Here is an 18263-nt window from a genome sequence, read left to right as displayed (position 1 = left end):
AGCTGGCAGGCCCTTCTCAAGGATGAGGAGCCTTGCTGCCAGCCTACTGGGGAAAGTAAGCCTTGTGAACAATGATCAGAAAGGCAGACCCCAATACTAAGAGAACACCCAGGTCTCAAAGTCAAGCAGTGGCCCAGTGAGGCCTAGAACTCACATCTGGGGCGCAATTCACTGCCCCGCTCTTGGTACCGCCCCTTTTACACCTGCACCAAATTCTGGAACTCCTCTACTCCCTAATCATGCATCTGGGAGTGCTGGCTGGCTACCTTGAAATACTCCTTAAACACAGCGTTGTCCCTGGCACGGGAAGGAGTTGGTGTAGAAAAACCTCCAGCAAAGCCTGCTCAGGGAGCAGCTTCTAAATCCCAAGTGGCTTTTTGAGCACCTGCTGTATGTCCCAAGCTGGTTTATCTACAGCTGGGCCTACGGGCAACCTGATTCCCTCTGCTGTGCAGTGGCTTTATTGTTCCTGTGACTCCTGAGTCCACCAGGCCAGCTCCCAGAACTGAGGGTGCAGGGAAACCGGGCACGAGCACCCACACCCCTCCCCCCACGGGCCCCGGGGCGGGGAGCGTGAATTACCTACCCGCGTACAGCCTGGCTCTCTCTGACTGGCGCTGTAGGAAACATCCATTACGGAGCTAATACTGGGGGATGGGCGGTGTTTTGGGTTTTAAAAAGTATCCCTTTTTAAAATGATAAATAATATACCCTTGTAAACATATTAAAATAATAAGGCAGACCAGCATTTAACGGAAGTGCAGGGTGAGCCAGGCGAGACGTAAGCGGACTCAGAAAAGTCTCCGGGAACAGAGGACCGGAGCCCAACTCCGCCAAGGAGCCGGAACATTCTGCCCAGAGAAAGCCAGATCTCGCGAGATCTCTGCAGTTCTACGCGGGCTGACAGGGGCAAAAAAAACCCTGAATGTTTACTTTTTTTTAAGTGAACATAACGGTCGGAAATGTTTAGTCGCCTAAGGAAAAGGCCTCAAAGTACATAAGTAAAAATCGATGGAACTACACAGAGAGGCAAATCTACCGTTATATTCAGAGATCTCAACAATCGTCTTCAAATAATTGGCCGACCACCCTTCCAAGTATATATGTATATAGTAAAGGTACAGAAAGGATACAGATTATCAACCTTCTTGACTTCGTTGACATTTGTAAAATACCTGCAATAAACAAGAATACAATATACAGCCATTTCAAGTAAACATGAAACCCAGATAGCTCATATTCTAGGCCATAAAGTAAGTCTCAATAAATGTAAATAATTCAAGTCATAAAGTATGTACTCTGACTGCAATGTATTTTTTTCCCGTTATTGATTTATGTCAAGGAAAATTATATTTTCATGCTGAAATAGCATGTCTGAAATGCTTGAGTCCAAATGTCCACCTCTCTTTGAGACTTGTGGAATCCTTAAAAATGACAGTAGCTAGTTTAATTCCATTTGTGTGCAAGACATTACATTTTACTAAAGCAGCTGTTTTTCATGGACTATGTCCAGGTTTCTCCTCAGGATATAAACTAGTGACCTCATACTTCCAACTCAAGACCTATCTATCAACACTCTTTCCCATGCAAGATTTTCATTATGCAGGATTCCTCCTATGGTTGGATCAGCATATCCAGGACTACATAAAATAGTGTCTCTTTTAATTAGACTCAAATGTGCTCAAGTCCCATTAGGTTTTCATAGATTTTTTTTAAGTTACTCCAAAGTTTCTGGGAGAATTTGAATGTATTTTAGCTTTCATCAACTCTATACCTTCCTAGTCTATAGCTTCTATATTTTAAGAAGTTGATGTGCTTTGGGCAGGTGTGCCTCCTTCTTTCCAAATAACTTGACAAAAACACTTGACCTCAAATAGGCCATCTTTTGCAGTTGGGGAATTTCTCTTGGGTAGATGAGAAATTGTGTCAACTTGTATCAAATATGCCCTTAAGAAGTTACCAAATGCAGTTCTCAGCTTTAACACTTCCTTCTTCTGTATGCTCATTAGCTTATTTTAATTATGCAGGGAGAATGAAAATGATTGAAGTCAAAATGTTTTAAATATATTTCTACTCTAAAATACCCAAGAAAAGTTTTAAAAGTGTGCATTCTATTTGATGATGAGATCTGAGATTTAAAGTTATATTGTTAACATTTGCCTTACATTTAAACAGAAAAATATAATTACTTTCAAATATATCCAGTTTAACTGTAGGGTTAAGGAAGATTCTGAAAGCTCAGTTTTTGTTCTGCATATCATATTAAATCTACATCTGATTTATGATGGAGCTACTGGCAAGAGTCTATGACTTTTTTTTGCCTCTGTAACTCTACATGTAAAATACCTGCTCCTAAATATTTCTTAGGCTAACTTAAAAAGAAAAAGAATGATGTAATGTCTAAATATCTTTAACGTCTTTTCTTCCTGAAGATGTTATAATGATTCCAACTTTTTAAGGCTTCTAGACAATTTCTTTCCAACTGGAATTTTATAAATTACAACAAGACCTTTTATTGTGGGTTTTTGTTCACTTTTTTCATATCATCCTCTAGAATCAATGGTTACCAGTATTTATAGGATACATCAGGGGGGAAAAAAAGAAATAATGGGGTTTATACATCTTTACGTGACCAAAGTATCATGACTCCTGAATTATTTGGATTCAATTTAATTTTAAAGTCTCCATCTGTAAGCCTTATAGCAGAAAAGTGCTCTTTCCAAACTTTCCCTCCTACAGGTAATCACAAACCCCGTAAATGTGACCTTTAAATGCTATTGTTAAGAAAATAATAAAAATACAAGAAATGCTATTGTTAGAGCTATGATAGCATCCCTGGGTCACTCTATGCCTTAAAAGTATTTACAAAATAACTTCTTAAAAAAACACTATTTAGATCAATGTTGCATAACTGAGCGAGCCACAGGAAAGGATAGTTTTATTACTTCGCTTAGTATTTATTGCCTGAATTGTCTGTGAAGGGATTATTTGTAAAATACACATTCCAATCCTACGTATGTGGCATGTTTCTGTGGGAAAGTTTGTGTGCATATAAGTCTGTATACAGTGAAGATACACATGTCAAAAAGACATGAAATGTATGTGGGAATATTATGTTTTTCACCAGCTGTGTGTTACAGCCATAGGATTTCTTCCTTATATATTTATTTGAATGAAAGTCATAGTCCTCCATCCTGACCCATAAAATGTTAATCCTTTCAAGAACGTCTCAATTTCTTTTGTTAAAGGACTCTGTATAACAATATCAAGACCAAATCCTTACTTGGAGCTAACCTTTTCACCTAAAGGTGGATAACCAGACTTGAAATGTTCAATCTGTATGCCAGCACTGACTTACAGCACACGTATAGAATCCTTTGTTTAAATTCTCCCCAAATTAGCAATCAGCATTGTAATTTTCAAGCTTGGTATATACTGAGTAAGTGAGTGAATGTTCTATGCAATTTTAACATTATCTGGAATATTTGCATAGGCAAAAATGTACTCTTTTGAATGGCATGAGAAGGGCTGCTAATCAAAATTCCTTTGAGTATGAAAATCTATTTTTCCTTCACACTGGTATTGCTACTTCTCCAAAATCCTTATAATGAAATTTTACAATTTGTACGTTTACTTTCAAAAATGAAGGTTAAACCAATAGCTATTAACTTTTTTCCATACTGGAAAATGTCTACATCCCATGAAATATCATACTTTATCATTGAAAGATGAATAACATCTGTAGGGATCTCAAAAGGTCTTGAGTTCAGAACCTGTTGAATGCTAATTTGAGACTTTGTGTACAGTTTGCTGATGACTACACACTGACTAATACCCAGCAAGGTTAAGGGGACTCTGTAGAGTGGATCTGCTAGCAAAAAGTCAAAAGGTACATTTTGCATGCTGACTTACTTTAATGGAGTTTGTGCGTGTGTGTGTGTGTGTGTGTGTGTGTGTGTAAAAGTAGCACTAGCCATCTTTTCTGAAGAACCAGAGCACATAGGTAGTTCAAGCAACTTTAATATTCTGCCTGAGGGAATCTTTGAGACTTTCACTATAGGAAAATTGAGAGAAAAGTGCACAGTTGTTGCAATTACCCAAATTTAGTAAGTCACAGTCAATGCTACCCTTAAAGTTCATCTCAAACTCACAGATACCTTTCAATTGCTACCACTAACAATCCAGTTCAAGACACTATCCTCTTACTTGGACTCATGCAACATAACTAAATAAATTCAACTACACCATTCAGTGCCCTGGACACAGAATAATCAGGGGGATCTTCTTAAAATACTACCATATGATGGAACTCCTCTTCTTGAGTCCAGATGATAGGGCCAGTATCTTATTAATTCTCATCATCTTCAGCCTACTTAGATCTATAGTTCTGTTATGTCTAAGGTCACTCAAAAATTTTATGGTCTAATTCTTAAAGCTGGCCTCTGTAAGAGTTTGTAATTTCATAAGCAAGCCTCATTTGACTTGCTGGATCTGGTAAGCAATGATTTTTTGCATTATTATTAACTCAAAATATTTTGCTTTTTTAATTTTTTCCCCAAAGGACAGGAAGTTTTGCCCAATTTCCCCTTTTTACAAAAACTCACTGAAACAATCTGCCACTGGGCATAGTGAATAGCCACTTGAAATTGTTTACCGAGGTTTTAAAGGTCCAAGAGTCAGAGAATTCTAACTGATCTTTTAGTGCTTGATACAGTTGTGGTGATGTTAAAGAATTGTTTCTACACCCATGGAAGTACCCAGTCCTTTCAAAATTGCTAAACCTTACAAGGACAACAACAACAACAGATGATAATAATAATAAGTAACAAATAAAAAAGAACTCACCTCTTTCAGACTACTTTTTTCATTTTATGGTAATTTAAAAGAAATAGGGTGGGTTTTTTTTTTGAGGGGGGAAGCACTCATCTTTACAAATGTATTTTTCCCTAAGAAATATTACACATAAATCCTATTAAATAGTGAAACATTTTGGATGCACAACTCCTACATAAAGCTCTATCAGTCTCTCCTTGCTGTATTTCCAAGAGAGCTGACATAGTAATTGTGGGGGAAATAAAATTAGAACACCACCTCCTCACACCAGTTAGAGAAAAGCATTCAACATTAAGGCAATTTGCAGTTGGAGAAGTGTGTTACTTAGTGATACTATAATTCAATGACAGAATAAACTGTCAAAAAATACAGTTAGGCTTTTTTAGCTCTTGATGCATTCTAAGCATTAATGGTTCTAGTAACGTGAGGACTGAAAATACCCAGGTTTAACCACTAGCTTCAGGTAATTACTTATATACAAGCTGGGTGTGGACAACTGTGTTCCAATGGGCTCAGTATTTTGAGTTTCATATTTTGGACATTTTGCTGTTAGAAAGCCAGAAAAGAAACACTGAAACGTAGGGAACAAAAGTCCCACAGTAGAAAGCATCAATTTTCACACTAGAAGGAATAAAAAGAGGCATAAAGATCCTAAATTGATCCTCAAGATATGACTGATTCTTGACCTATATTTATTTCTGAAATAATTTATGGCTTTTGAAACCACAAAAGATAGCTGCGAGATCTTAATAAAATCTGAGGTACTGTAACCTTACAGTAAAAGTATATTCTTAAGGATTATAGTGATGCCACATTTATTCCCACTAACAAAACTGCACCAAATATTGGTATTGAAATATTTTTACTGTAGACCATTTTGTGGAGTAAAAGAAAAATGAGTATTTATTTAGTTCTACCTTACACCAGGTGCCCTCACACCTTTTATATATGTTATCCTTACAAGGACTTTATGAGGTAGGTAGAGTTATTCCAATTTACAGATCGGAGGAACAGCAGTCAAAGAGGTAAAGAAACATGAGTAGGACCTCAGAGCTAGCAAGTGTCAAAGCTATCTGAGTTTAAAGTCAGCACAGGCCCCATTCTGCTTGCTCCAACAGAACTATTCACCAGAATTGAGACAAAGGGTTGTCCTTTGGCATGAGTAGAAGAGAATGCTTTTTATAGATGTACTTTCAAAATCAATTCAGAGATTAACATGTGAACACACAACCTTTACACTACAAACACTGCCTATAGCACAAATCACCCCAAGCACACTCATGGGACACCAGGAGTTCTGGCTCCTCTACGTTAGGAAAACCAATGTTAGAAGGTTTTTACTTTGTTAAACTATGAAAGTAGCTGGCAAGTGCAGGAAATAGGTGGTTTGAAGCGATGTATGAAATGATTTCATTGTATACTGTGTATTTTTTTTCTGCTTTGGAGGGTGTAGAAATACCTTGATTTATGGGAAGAATGGCTAGATCTCTATGCTTTGACTTTGGAACTAGTACAGAAAAATTGGAGGACAAGTGTGCTCATTCATATGTAAAATACTTTTGCATATTGACTTCAGATCAAAAGCAAATAGATATTTAAAATTCCGACAAACCAATTGTCAGGGAGAGGATATGAATGTATTCTGTTTCTTAAATATCTGGGAAGAATTAATATTTAAATTTACTTGATGCTGTTGATACTTCATTTTCGAGCACATTGATAGAAGCTTATCATTAAAAATAGCAACAATATATTCAAAAACTGCTTGGCTCCGTAGTAATTTTAATCCCGACCCCAATTCCATCTGGAGAGTGTAGCCTGCTTAAGTATACAGTATTTAACATAGGGTCTTATTGGATTTACTCGGAATAAAATATTTATATTTTGAGTTTCAGGTTACTGAAAGAGCAAGAATATTCAGCTTCATGTAATTCCTACTAAATACTATACACATAATATTTTAGTGACTTTTGTGTATGTTATGGTGCAGAAGCTCCTGTGTATACAAAGTTTGCTCTAAAATGTCATTTATTAAGTCCATTTTTTTCTAGTAAAAAGAGTCAACATAGAAACAATTACATGCTTACCCTACATGAGTGACCAGTAGAGTTAATTTCATATGTACACATTAGTACAGTTCTCCAAATGTAGATGTGGGGAGGAAAATAAAGCTGAGTACCCAGCTGGAGCCAAATAGGAGATCCAGACTTGGCTCAATTTCAGGAACTGGGGACTTCTCATTTGTTTTAGGAACTGGGAAGAGGGGGACAAGAAAGAAATTTCTTAACAAATTCAGGGATAAAAATTGGGGGAGAGCAAGTTGTCATTCACTTTGTCTTTTGGCCAAAATTACAGGTAGAAGCTTTACTCCTTCCATAGCAGACTGTTAGACTGGGAGGGAACCATTACTTCCAATTCACCGACAAACAACCAAAGAGCTTGGTACACCTCAAGATCTTAGAGGTAATGCCCTGCTGAAGACTTCCAGAAAAGGTCTCACTACTTGGTGGCTTAGCAAAGCTGTGGCTGTGTTACCTAGTTCTCTAAGGCCCAAGGAGAATGGAGGTGTAGAGCTAAGTAATAGCATCATTTGGTTGATAGCTCATGCTAGCTGAATTAGATTTGCTATTGAAAACGCAATGAGACAGCCTCTGGGAACTCCCATAAATACTTAGGAAGAGAGCTGCTACACGGAGTCTGAGACCTTGCATTAGGACCTGTATACCAAAGAAAATACAAGTATACCAAGAAAAATACAAGTGATTCATTCATGTAATTGCTGGTAATTCCTTTAGGAACTCAAGTCCCAAGTACTCTGCAAGGACCATTAAAATTTATTTTCTAGGTAAGCAAAGAAGGAATATTAGTGACAAAGTAACTCGTCAAAGACCACACAAGTTATTGGAGCTGTATTTTAATCCTAAATTGTTGATTCCAAAATCCAAGCTTTTTTCCAGGATTCATATGCTTTGTACATAATTATCTTCATCCTATAAATTATACTTACTTATAGGAATAAACTTAAAGTTTCAAGTTTTATATGTATGTGTGTGTGTTCTATATGTTATATATATGTAATATATACATGTTATATATATGTATTTATTTATGTTATATATATGTTACTTATATTTGTTATATATGTATACCTTTTTTGTAAGGCTCGGTTAAAGAACCAATACAGGGAGTAGATGGTGAGAGGAAATACATAACAAAGCCCCCAAAATCTAACTGTCCTTATTCTATATAAGTGAGTATTTTGGGAAATTTTTTCAGAAATGGCAAAGTTAAAATGATAAACAGTGGTGACACCAACTTCAGTTTAATAATGTTGAACATTCGAGTATCAGAGATGCATAGAAATACTTTGAACAAAATATCTTCATAAAGTACAATGGGAAAACAGCATAATCCCTCAATTAACGTATTGAATGAAGTTTAGGAACGATTTCTTGTAATTCTGTTTATGCCCTAACTCACTGATAAATTCATTGCCATGATTTATTCCGAATTATTAGTAAAATAGAAAGATTTTTTGTGACAAAATTCCTGGAATAAATCTGATAATTTTACCTCCAGAACTTCTTATACAATTATGAAAATTAAGACTGTATTTAGATAACACTCTTATGGCTGAATAAACATTTCTCTTTTGTGTTTGGGCTTCTACCTATACCTAAGAAAGGATACTCTTGTCGATTTGCTGGTAACAAATCTAAATTACTTTTGCGGTATTTGTTTATTCAGAAAATGGTTATTGACTGTGCACTATATGACAAGCATTGTTCTCTGCATTGGGGAGAATGCATACGAATCCTGGAAAAAAGCTTGGATTTTGGAATCAACAGTTTAGGGTTAAAATGCAGCTCTAACAACTTGTGTGGTCTTTGAAAAGTTACTTTATCACTAATGAAATAGAGAATGCCTGATAACTATGACTGCTTCAACCTATGCCATTTTTATCTTAGACCAAACACTTTTATATCAGCACAGCTGGTCCTAGTAATAACCCTAAGAGGTATATTCTATTATTACTATTCCTAATTTATGGTGAGAAAATTTATTAAGAAACCTATACATGGTAAATAGCTCAAGAACATAATATGGGCAGCTTGGCTTAACAATCTTTGCTCATGGTTATTATGCAGCACTTCCCTTCATGCTTTGAAACAATAAATCCAGTAAACAGCTCTTAATATTTAAAACATTTCTTATGCCCATGATATTAGGCCCAGGTGACACAGAATCTTCATTTTAATATATGTTCAACACATAATTGTATCAAGTCTCCGATTTAGACTTTATTTATTTATTTAAGACTATATAGTAAACATGAGCATATGTGATACTGGATTGTATAAAATATGGAAAGTAAAAAGGGGTAAGACAAGATACATAAGTAACAGCAAAGTTGAGTTAATCATGGACAATGTATTGTGTGATCTTTTTCCTCTCTATTTTGTTTATTCCCGCTTCCCCAATGCAGAGAACAATGCTTATCACATAGTGCATACTCAATAACTATTTGCCGAATAAACAAATACTGCCAAAGTAATTTAGATTTTCTGGATTGTGGCTGTGACTGGCAGAGCAGAATGATGGGATAATCAAAGACAGGCAGATTTACAAATGTAAGACATCTTCTAAGATGTGGTAGGAAGATGAAGGGAAATTACTGAGTGGGGGAAAAAAATAGAAGGGGAGGAAACCTCTTCAGGATTTTGCCCCAACAAGGACGTATATGGTCCTCAAGATACCTATGGGCCATGTGGCCAGGGTCTCCAGGTGGCAGCTGAATATGGATTGAAGCCATCAAAACTCTGAGTGTGCACCACATCCATGGCATCCCTCTGAATAAAAGACAGTAGTTTGCTTCCATGCTTTATATCATGCAACCACAATTTAATGGATGAGAGATGTCTGCCTGAGCCAAAGTCTACGCTCTGTATGTCTCTGACATGGTCTGGCATAATAACTCTTTCCAGTAGAAATATTTCGTTATTGAATCCTAACTGAAAAGATTAAATTTACTCTCACAGGGATTTTTAACTCCAGAGACATGGAGAATTGAATATGGCAAGCAACCAGACACAGAGGGAAGGTTGTAAGAAGAACCCAAGACAATAAAAGTCATGAAAAGGCAGAAACTATGAGGTGGAGAGTAGAATACATACAATTTGAAGGCGGTGTTAATAGAATAAGACAGGGAGAAATGATAATCTTCTGGCACAAATTTTTCTACATCATTTAGATGCAGAAGGTTTGAGAATTCCCAGTGTCTTCATTTCCTAGTTCAAGCTTCACCTCACTCCAAGAGATTAAAAGAAAAGTTACTATAATACCCATTTCTAAATGCACATGCAAGAAACAAACAAAATAGAACTATCAATACTGAGACTATTTGTTGAAATGGCTTCCTTTTGAAAAGCATTTCAATAATGATTGTAATTTTGAAGCAGAAAATGAAATAGAAAAGTGGGCTGCAAGCTAAATCAACAAATGATTGCTATAAATTATTAGAAAAAAATAGGTGACAGGGTCCAGCTGTTTTTGTTTGACCATATTTACTGTCTTAATACCCATAGATGATACAGCCATATCTCATTCAGTAAGTGAAATACTACCTAATAGAAAAAAAGGCAACATGGTTTAAAGTCAAGGATAATTCTATGTAAGCTCAAAAAAAATTCTGGAATTCTATGTTCCAGGCTGATGTTTAATTAGAAAACATTGCTTCTGAAAAAGAAAAGGAAAGATAAACAAAGAAGTAGTAAGTCAAAATAATGTGTCTCCTGGATTGTTTTTCCTTACATTCAAATGACTCTTACAAAAATTCAAACTAAATTAATGTGCATATCCCTCGCTTTTGACTAATTTAGTGCATGGTGTATTTACAAACTCACTTGTTCCGTTTGCAGCCCCCATACTGGCACAGATATCTATGTTCTATTGCTTTGATTTCTAACGCTTAAAACAGCAAAGCTTTTGTGGTGTCAGCTGCTTTCATTAATAAAGACAATGACAATATTACAAATACACCAAGGATTAAAAGGAAGAAACTTTCTACAAATGTATCTGGCAGAAGAAATAAATGTATGCCTCAAAGAAGAGCATCACATTTTTCTAAACCTGGAAGAAAATGAATGATGGCTATCTCATTATGGAAATGATGTCAATTTATACCATTTCATGTACAAGTTAGATGGTTAATAAAATAGAATCTTATTTCATAATTTGGTGGAGCCGACTGGGATACTAACATAATACCTACAAGTTCACAACACATATGAGTCTTTCTGCCATTTGAGTTAATCTTTTAATATACATTTTCACGATTACTTCATTATCTAACTTTATCAGATAATGATTTAAACTTATTTTCTATTTGGTTATAATATATAGCTTTATTTTCCTGAGGGTTCAAGCTTGTATCGAACTATGTACTACCTGAACAGTGATCTCAAACCTGACAAGCTTTAAAAAGAGTTGATGCTAATATAATTAATCCTGAGTAGAAAACAGGTGTCACTATTTTATTTTTTTCTCAATCTCACCAGGTGATTTTAATATATACTCAGTGTTGAGAACTCTACATTGTCCCCCAATTCATTAAGTATTATGATAAAAATAATGTCTATTATAAATTGTAAGGAACATTCCTGATATATAAAAAACACTTCTCAGTATAGAGAAGAAAATAGGGGCATTAAGTTTCTTCATCACTTACTTTATCTGTAAAAACGATGGAGCATTGTAAAATATTCAAACAACTTTATGTGGATGCAAGCCCTGGGCCCTATCTCTGCCACAAATCCTCAAGAATAAAAACAATGAATTATCTAGGGCCTCAATTTTATAATGAATAAAATTAGTGAGTTGGCCTACTGGACATGTAATAGCACTGGTTGATCATTTTAAAATTTGGGCATCATAGGGGCACCTGGGTGGCTCCATGCATCCAACTCTTGATTTCGGCTCAGGTCATGATCTCATGGTTCGTGGGTTTGAGACCTGCATTGGACTCCGCACGGACAGTGTGGGACTTGTTTAGGATTCCCTCTCTCTCCCTCTCTCGGCCCCTCTCCCACTTGTTCTCTATCTCTCCAAAACAAATAAACATGAAAAGCATTTTTAAGTTTGGGCTTTAGAGATAATCATTATATTTATGTATCTATATAAATGCTCTTTATTATAAACCTTGCTTACTGAATAAAATGTAAGTGGTAGTGAAGGATTTTAAAATTAATTTTAATGAGTTTATTGTTTTCTTTAAATAGAAATTATTATAATTTTATTCTTTAGATATTAGAACTAAAATTCATAAACAAAAAGACACTTTTTTCAGAATTTTCTTCTTTGCTCTAAAAAACAAAATTCTACCTTTTTACTGTTAGGTCACAATGAACAGCCTATAATTAATCAGTCACAGAAAAAATGACATTTTCTTGGGTAGAATATAAAATAATGTGATCACAGAGTGTAATGTTGTTATTAATGCATGTAATAAAGATGAAATCAATTTTAAAAATAGGATGCTATTTGTTAAAACTGACCACAACTGGTAACAATTCCTTTGTATGAATCTTCAAAGCTTTTTAGTAGAGAAGATATCACTTGTCTTATTAAAGAGCTTCATAGTTAACAGATATTAAGACCTAAAGGTGTTCATCTTTCAGGCTATTTTTATTTAAAAATGAAATGCCTTCTCTTAATGAGAGTTCCAGCCAGAAAAGTAAACAACTGTTTTAAAAAGAAAAAAATGAAAAGAAAGAAAATGACAAATATAAGTGTCAGCAAGCACATTGCAATTTCAGTCTTCAAGTTGCAAAGATGAATGAGACATCAGGTGCAAACAGCTTTGTTAGCGTAGCCCTGACATAAGTTATGGAAGGCGAACACGTCTTGGTACTCTAAGTTACGATGACTCACTCCCTTGTGATGATAAAGCAGGTTTTATATGCGTTGCTTTACATTTTGCCCATCCCCCCAATTATAAAAGCCAAACATTTCATTTTAAAAAATGAAAGTGACATTCTGTAACGTAGGAAGTACACAAAATTAAAGTGCAACTGCTATTATTTCTTAAGGTGCCTAACACTGCGGTGAATTTTTAAATGGAAGTTACAGGGTTTTGCAGTGGGGATTTTTATGCTAATAAGGCTGCACAATAGCAAATGCTGTGACACTTTTGGATTATAAGAAAACGCCATTACACTTTTTTTTTTGCCATTTGCTGTGTTTATACTTGTGACAGTCATATGAGATACATTTGATATGTGTGCAAAAAACTTTATACGGAGTTTTCAAGTGGAACAGAGCAACTGAAAATTATTCTAAGATTTTGTGAATATTGTGATAGACTTGTCTTTAGAACATACATATATGTAAAATCTCTGATAATATTTTCAGACTTCCTTGCATTTAAAAATTTAATTATTGAATCTCCTTGGATGTGTACAATTGATTCTCATGAAAAGCTCTTGATACATAAAGAGATTTCCAAGCTGAAAACAGACAGTGTGTGGCTTAATGTTTGCCAAGTGTTGCCATCTTAAAATCTTGACTGTTGAAACAATAACATTTTGGCTGCTTTTATAACACTCATTTAATGTTTACAGTTTAGTAAATGCATTTTTATCAACAGAGGGCTTACCTAATTAAACTGGACCAGTGTAAGAACTAGGTCAATGTATTGTGAACAAAGTAATCCCAATATGGTTGGTTTACAGAACAGCTCAATTTTGCTCATTGAGTTCTATCGATTTTTGGCAGAGAGGAAAGAAAGTAAGAACAGATGGTAGGAGAAAGAAATTGAGCTGTCGGGTGATGGAATACACTATCACACTGAATTATAAAGAATGGTGCTCCAATCTCCTGAATATTTATTTCAATTAGGGTACAAAATCAACGCATACCACTTATTCTGAAACAACACAAATTTTTCAACAAAAATGAGCAGAGAGTTCAGTTTCACATTGTGACCATCCAGTATTAACATAAGACATTGCATAAAAGGGAAAGGTTGTTTTTTGCTGTTGGTTTAGTGAAACATAAACTGTATTTCTTGTTAGGGTTGGAGACTAGAAAGAGATTGGCACTTACTCCTTGACAATGTGAGTGTTCAGACCTGAGGGTTTTATACTACCTTGAAGCTTTAAGCTTTAAGCTCTTACTTTAAGCTTATATATATATATATATAAGCTGAATGTAAATATATAAATTAACACTTTTGCCCTGACAAAGAGGAGAGTGTTCTACATTCAAAGAGACAGAAATGACTAGAAAACTTCATTCTTCTCAAAAGATTAACAGAGATCTATCAATCTACCATAATACGGCAAATTAATTTCATGTTGATACCGGCATTTCTTTCAACTGCCTTTTATTCTTTTATAATGTATGTCTCGATAAGTAACATCTTGACCAGCAAAATAGTAGTTACATGTAAGATTTGTAAAAAATAAAATGGAACAAAAATAAGTAAAACTATTAATGATGAAGACAGAATTCTTATAGTTTAAATGAACTATTTTGATACAAAAAAATATCCTATTAAGAGAGGACAAAATTATATTAATGCTAAATATTTTTAAAGATTTTTTTACTAAACATTATATTATATTCTGCTTATATGGGAACATAATCATCTTGAGTTTTTTGCATTTGCTATCCCATGAGAATAACAATGTAAGCCGTATCAGGGTGCTTCAAACAGAGACAAAGAGCAGCTGTTACCTTATAAGTTCAGTCATAGAGGAAGGAAGCTCGAGGATCAAAAGCAAGATTTTGCTATGCTTTTAAATTTCAAATCTCAAATACACTCTTTTTAAGTTTTGTATCAGGGGCACCTGGGTGGGTTGGTTAAGTGTTGGACTTTGGCTCAGTTCGTGATCTCACAGTTCGTGGGTTTGAGTGTCAGGCTCTGTGCTGATTGATAGCTCACAGCTTGGAGCCTGCTTCAAATTCTCCCTCTCTCTCAACCCCTCCACTGCTCTGTGTCTCCCTCTCTCTCTCTCTCGGCCCCTCCCCTGCTCACGCTCTGTGTGTGTGTGTGTGTGTGTGTGTGTGTGTCTCAAAAATAAATAAACATTAAAAAAATTAACTTTTGCATCAAAATGTGTCTGTATTTTATGAGTTAACCAACCAACATATTAATTTTGTACATTTCCATACCGTCAGTTATTGGGATCAAATTGACTTTGGACCTCTACGAGGCAAAAATAAATAGCTTAGACAGGGTCGTACAGCAAATATCTTTGGCATTGCAGACCAAGAAGCAACACTGAGGATGCTGTGTAGGTACTTCTGGAACAAGAGAGAACAACATGTTTCCACCAATTTTTCATCGATAAAAACTCCAAACTTGATTTATGGAATTGAACTTTGAACTTTATATAATTTTCACATTACAAATATAATCTTGTTTTGACTTTGCTTCCAACCATTTAAATATACAAAACTCTTCCTACCTTACAAGATACACAGAAACCAGCAGCTGGCTGGATTTAGCCCACAGGTGGTAATTTCCTGACCTTGGATTCAACCTATCATTTTATTTGTGTTTTGGAAAGTATCTAAATTATAGAAAGAAACATAAGTTTATTTACCTGTAACAGTATGTCTCTTAACCTGAGATACACGTTTCTGATGTGTGTACCTAGAAGGCTTTGAGGAAAATATTAATTTAATGACTAAATTCTGAATTCTGATCCCTATCACAAAGGAAAGAATAAGCCTTGTTTTTCCCAGCACTTTACTTATGTCTATAGTTCAGAGACAAAATATGGTGACAATTATTCTTTGAAGTATAGTTATTATTTAATATCTTAGTTATAATTCACATCCTGAGTTTTGCTCTGTTTCATGCATTTGGACTATTTTTGTCATATAATCTTTTAAGGTATCAATGCTAACTACAAAAAAATAAGAGCCTTCCATTGAACCATCTGAATTATTTTTTTTTAATTTTTTTAAACATTTATTTATTTTTTGAGACAGAGAGAGACAGAGCATGAATGAGGGAGGGGCAGAGAGAGAGAGAGACACACACAGAATCCGAAGCAGGCTCCAGGCTCTGAGCCATCAGCCCAGAGCCCGACGCGGGGCTCGAACTCACAGACCGCGAGATCGTGACCTGAGCTGAAGTCGGACGCTTAACCGACTGAGTCACCCAGGCACCCCCCATCTGAATTATTTTTAAAAACACTTATAAAAATGCTATTTATTTGCCAGGAAGATGGGATCAAATACCTTTAATACAAGGGAGAAACCGAGAATGGACAAGTTCTCTACTAAGCTGCATAGATGATGGTACCATACACTGAATGGTAGAGGTCAAGAGAAGAAGTCTGAGAGGAGAAGCTGATGAACTCAGGCTGACATGAATTCAAGTTACATATGAATTGAAATTGGTAGATCCAATGGGAGAGTCCTGGCCTGCAAAGAAATATATGAATCTAAAGTTCACAAGCAGAAATATAAACCGTAATTCAAATCCTAGGGTCTAGAAATACGAGATAATGCACAGTTTGTGACTACCAAGGCAAGTGCTTTACTGTTTATAATTGAGTATTCCAATTGTTCATCTGGGTACTTCTCAAAACATGTTTTAAGTGAATGAGCTGAATTAAAAACTAAAATATAACCTGTGATGTCCATAGTTGCCAAATTGTTCTTATCCCTGAACAGAATAACTCATCACTTACTGTAAAACTAGAGCAGCCACATTATCTAAACACAGTTTTTCTCTTTCTTCTTGAAAGATTGATGAGCCTCTTAACATTTCATAAAGACTGCCCATTTCATTTATGCTGAGAAGTAATGCCTCCAATAAAGCATCTGCAATAGAATGTGACAATCGGCTCTAGTCTCTGATTTCATTCATTTGTCAAAAAGTTTGCCAGAACTTAGAAACCTTTATATGAACCAGGACCAATTTGCCACTGATGCTGGGGTAGTATTTGGATGTTAGGAAGGGATTTATGGTTTAGAGAGTAAATCCTGTGGAACACAGAGGTTTTGCATTATTTCAGCCTCAACCAGCCATATTATAGAAGTTTCACTTGAGTGTTGCATAAAATTTTCTTCAAGTCTATAATAATGGTTTGTATGCTAAAATATCTTAAGCATCAACTAAAAAACAGAGGCTAAAATAGTTTGCTTTTACAAAATTACTTTGATACATTGCTTTTTTTTTTACTTCAGTAAACTTAATTATGTAATGGCATATGATTAGCTATGCATTGCTGGGAAACCACACATAATGATTCACTTCAAAAAAACAGTGAAAGATTTTATGAAAAGCTGTATCATCTTCTAAATAAAAATATAGAATAAATAAAAATCTAAAATTAGAATTAACACTATAATCCTAATTGTTCATTTTCTTATGTGGCCCATCTACTTAAACAGAATTTTTCCCCCAAAGATTTTAGATATTACTATGGGTCTTGAGTTAGGAAAAGATCAACAATTTGTGTTTCACCTCTTGGAAACGCCATAGGCTCTGAATTTTTGCATCTCAAACCCCCTTGTAAGACTTACATCAGGAATTTTAGAACTCTGGGATTTTGTAATTGATTTTTAAAGCCATCTTTTTCTCCTGTAATGAGTGTGTAGAATTGCACAGTTGCAGCCTTTAAACAGTGATTTCTTCCAATCACTTGGAATCGGATCTTTTTCAATGGAGAGGAGTGATTACAAGTGACGATTTCACTTGTATGAGGTATCTAAAATACATAAGCTCATAGAATCAAGCATGTGGAATGATGGTTACCAGGGGCGAGGGGTGGGGGTAGGGAATTCGGAGCTTACTAATCATCAGGCATAATGTTTCAGTTAAGCAAGATGAATAAGCTGTAGACATCTAATGTACAATAACGCATCTATAGCCAATAGTAATGTATTGTACATTTAAAAATCAAGAGGATAGATATCATGTTAAGTGTTCTTACAGTTAAAAAATCATAAATGTTTAGTGTTAAGCAGACATGAAAATTCTAAAACCTCTTTTTCCTTACAACTTGTTCGACTTGTTCTACTTTGGCCTTTAGCTTCTTCATCCATAAAAGGATGGGAAATGTCTACTGCCTAGAATGGTCGTAATGATTACCCGAGACAGCATACACAGAAATCTTAGCACTATTTCTATTCACATTATTGTCTATCATCCCCATTATTAACTGTAACAGAAATATGGGAGTTTTTTCGTGTAACTTGAAAAACAATTGTTTTACTGCTAACCTTATTCAAACATCAGCATGCATCAACATCGGGGAATATCAACCATTCTCATAAAAAGGAAATAGCAAGCTAGCACCTCTCTGTTTAACCTATGTCAGATGATTATCCCGAGTGACCTCTTTCCCTGGCTTTTGAGTCATGAGGGCTCACCACTCAGAGGAGATATATAGGCAAGGTTAGTAATCAGC

The 18263-nt window shown here is 35.3% G+C and overlaps 1 protein-coding gene across 4 annotated transcripts in view; it reads right to left on the bottom strand.

Moving 5' to 3' along the window:
• SEMA3A (semaphorin 3A) overlaps positions 1-18263 on the bottom strand; it is a 467035-nt gene that overhangs the window by 168475 nt on the left and 280297 nt on the right. Inside the window, exon 1 of one of the 4 annotated variants that reach the window (XM_058725249.1) lies at positions 587-671. The exons of the other annotated variants lie outside the window; for them this stretch is intronic. The gene's annotated coding sequence lies outside the window, so the exon portion shown is untranslated. Of the gene's footprint in view, positions 1-586; positions 672-18263 lie in introns of those variants that run through there. 4 annotated transcript variants of the gene reach the window in all.

This window comes from Neofelis nebulosa, chromosome 4 (assembly GCF_028018385.1).
Source record: "Neofelis nebulosa isolate mNeoNeb1 chromosome 4, mNeoNeb1.pri, whole genome shotgun sequence".
NCBI classification, from domain to species: Eukaryota; Metazoa; Chordata; class Mammalia; order Carnivora; family Felidae; genus Neofelis; species Neofelis nebulosa.
This window is presented reverse-complemented; position numbering and strand designations above follow the sequence as displayed.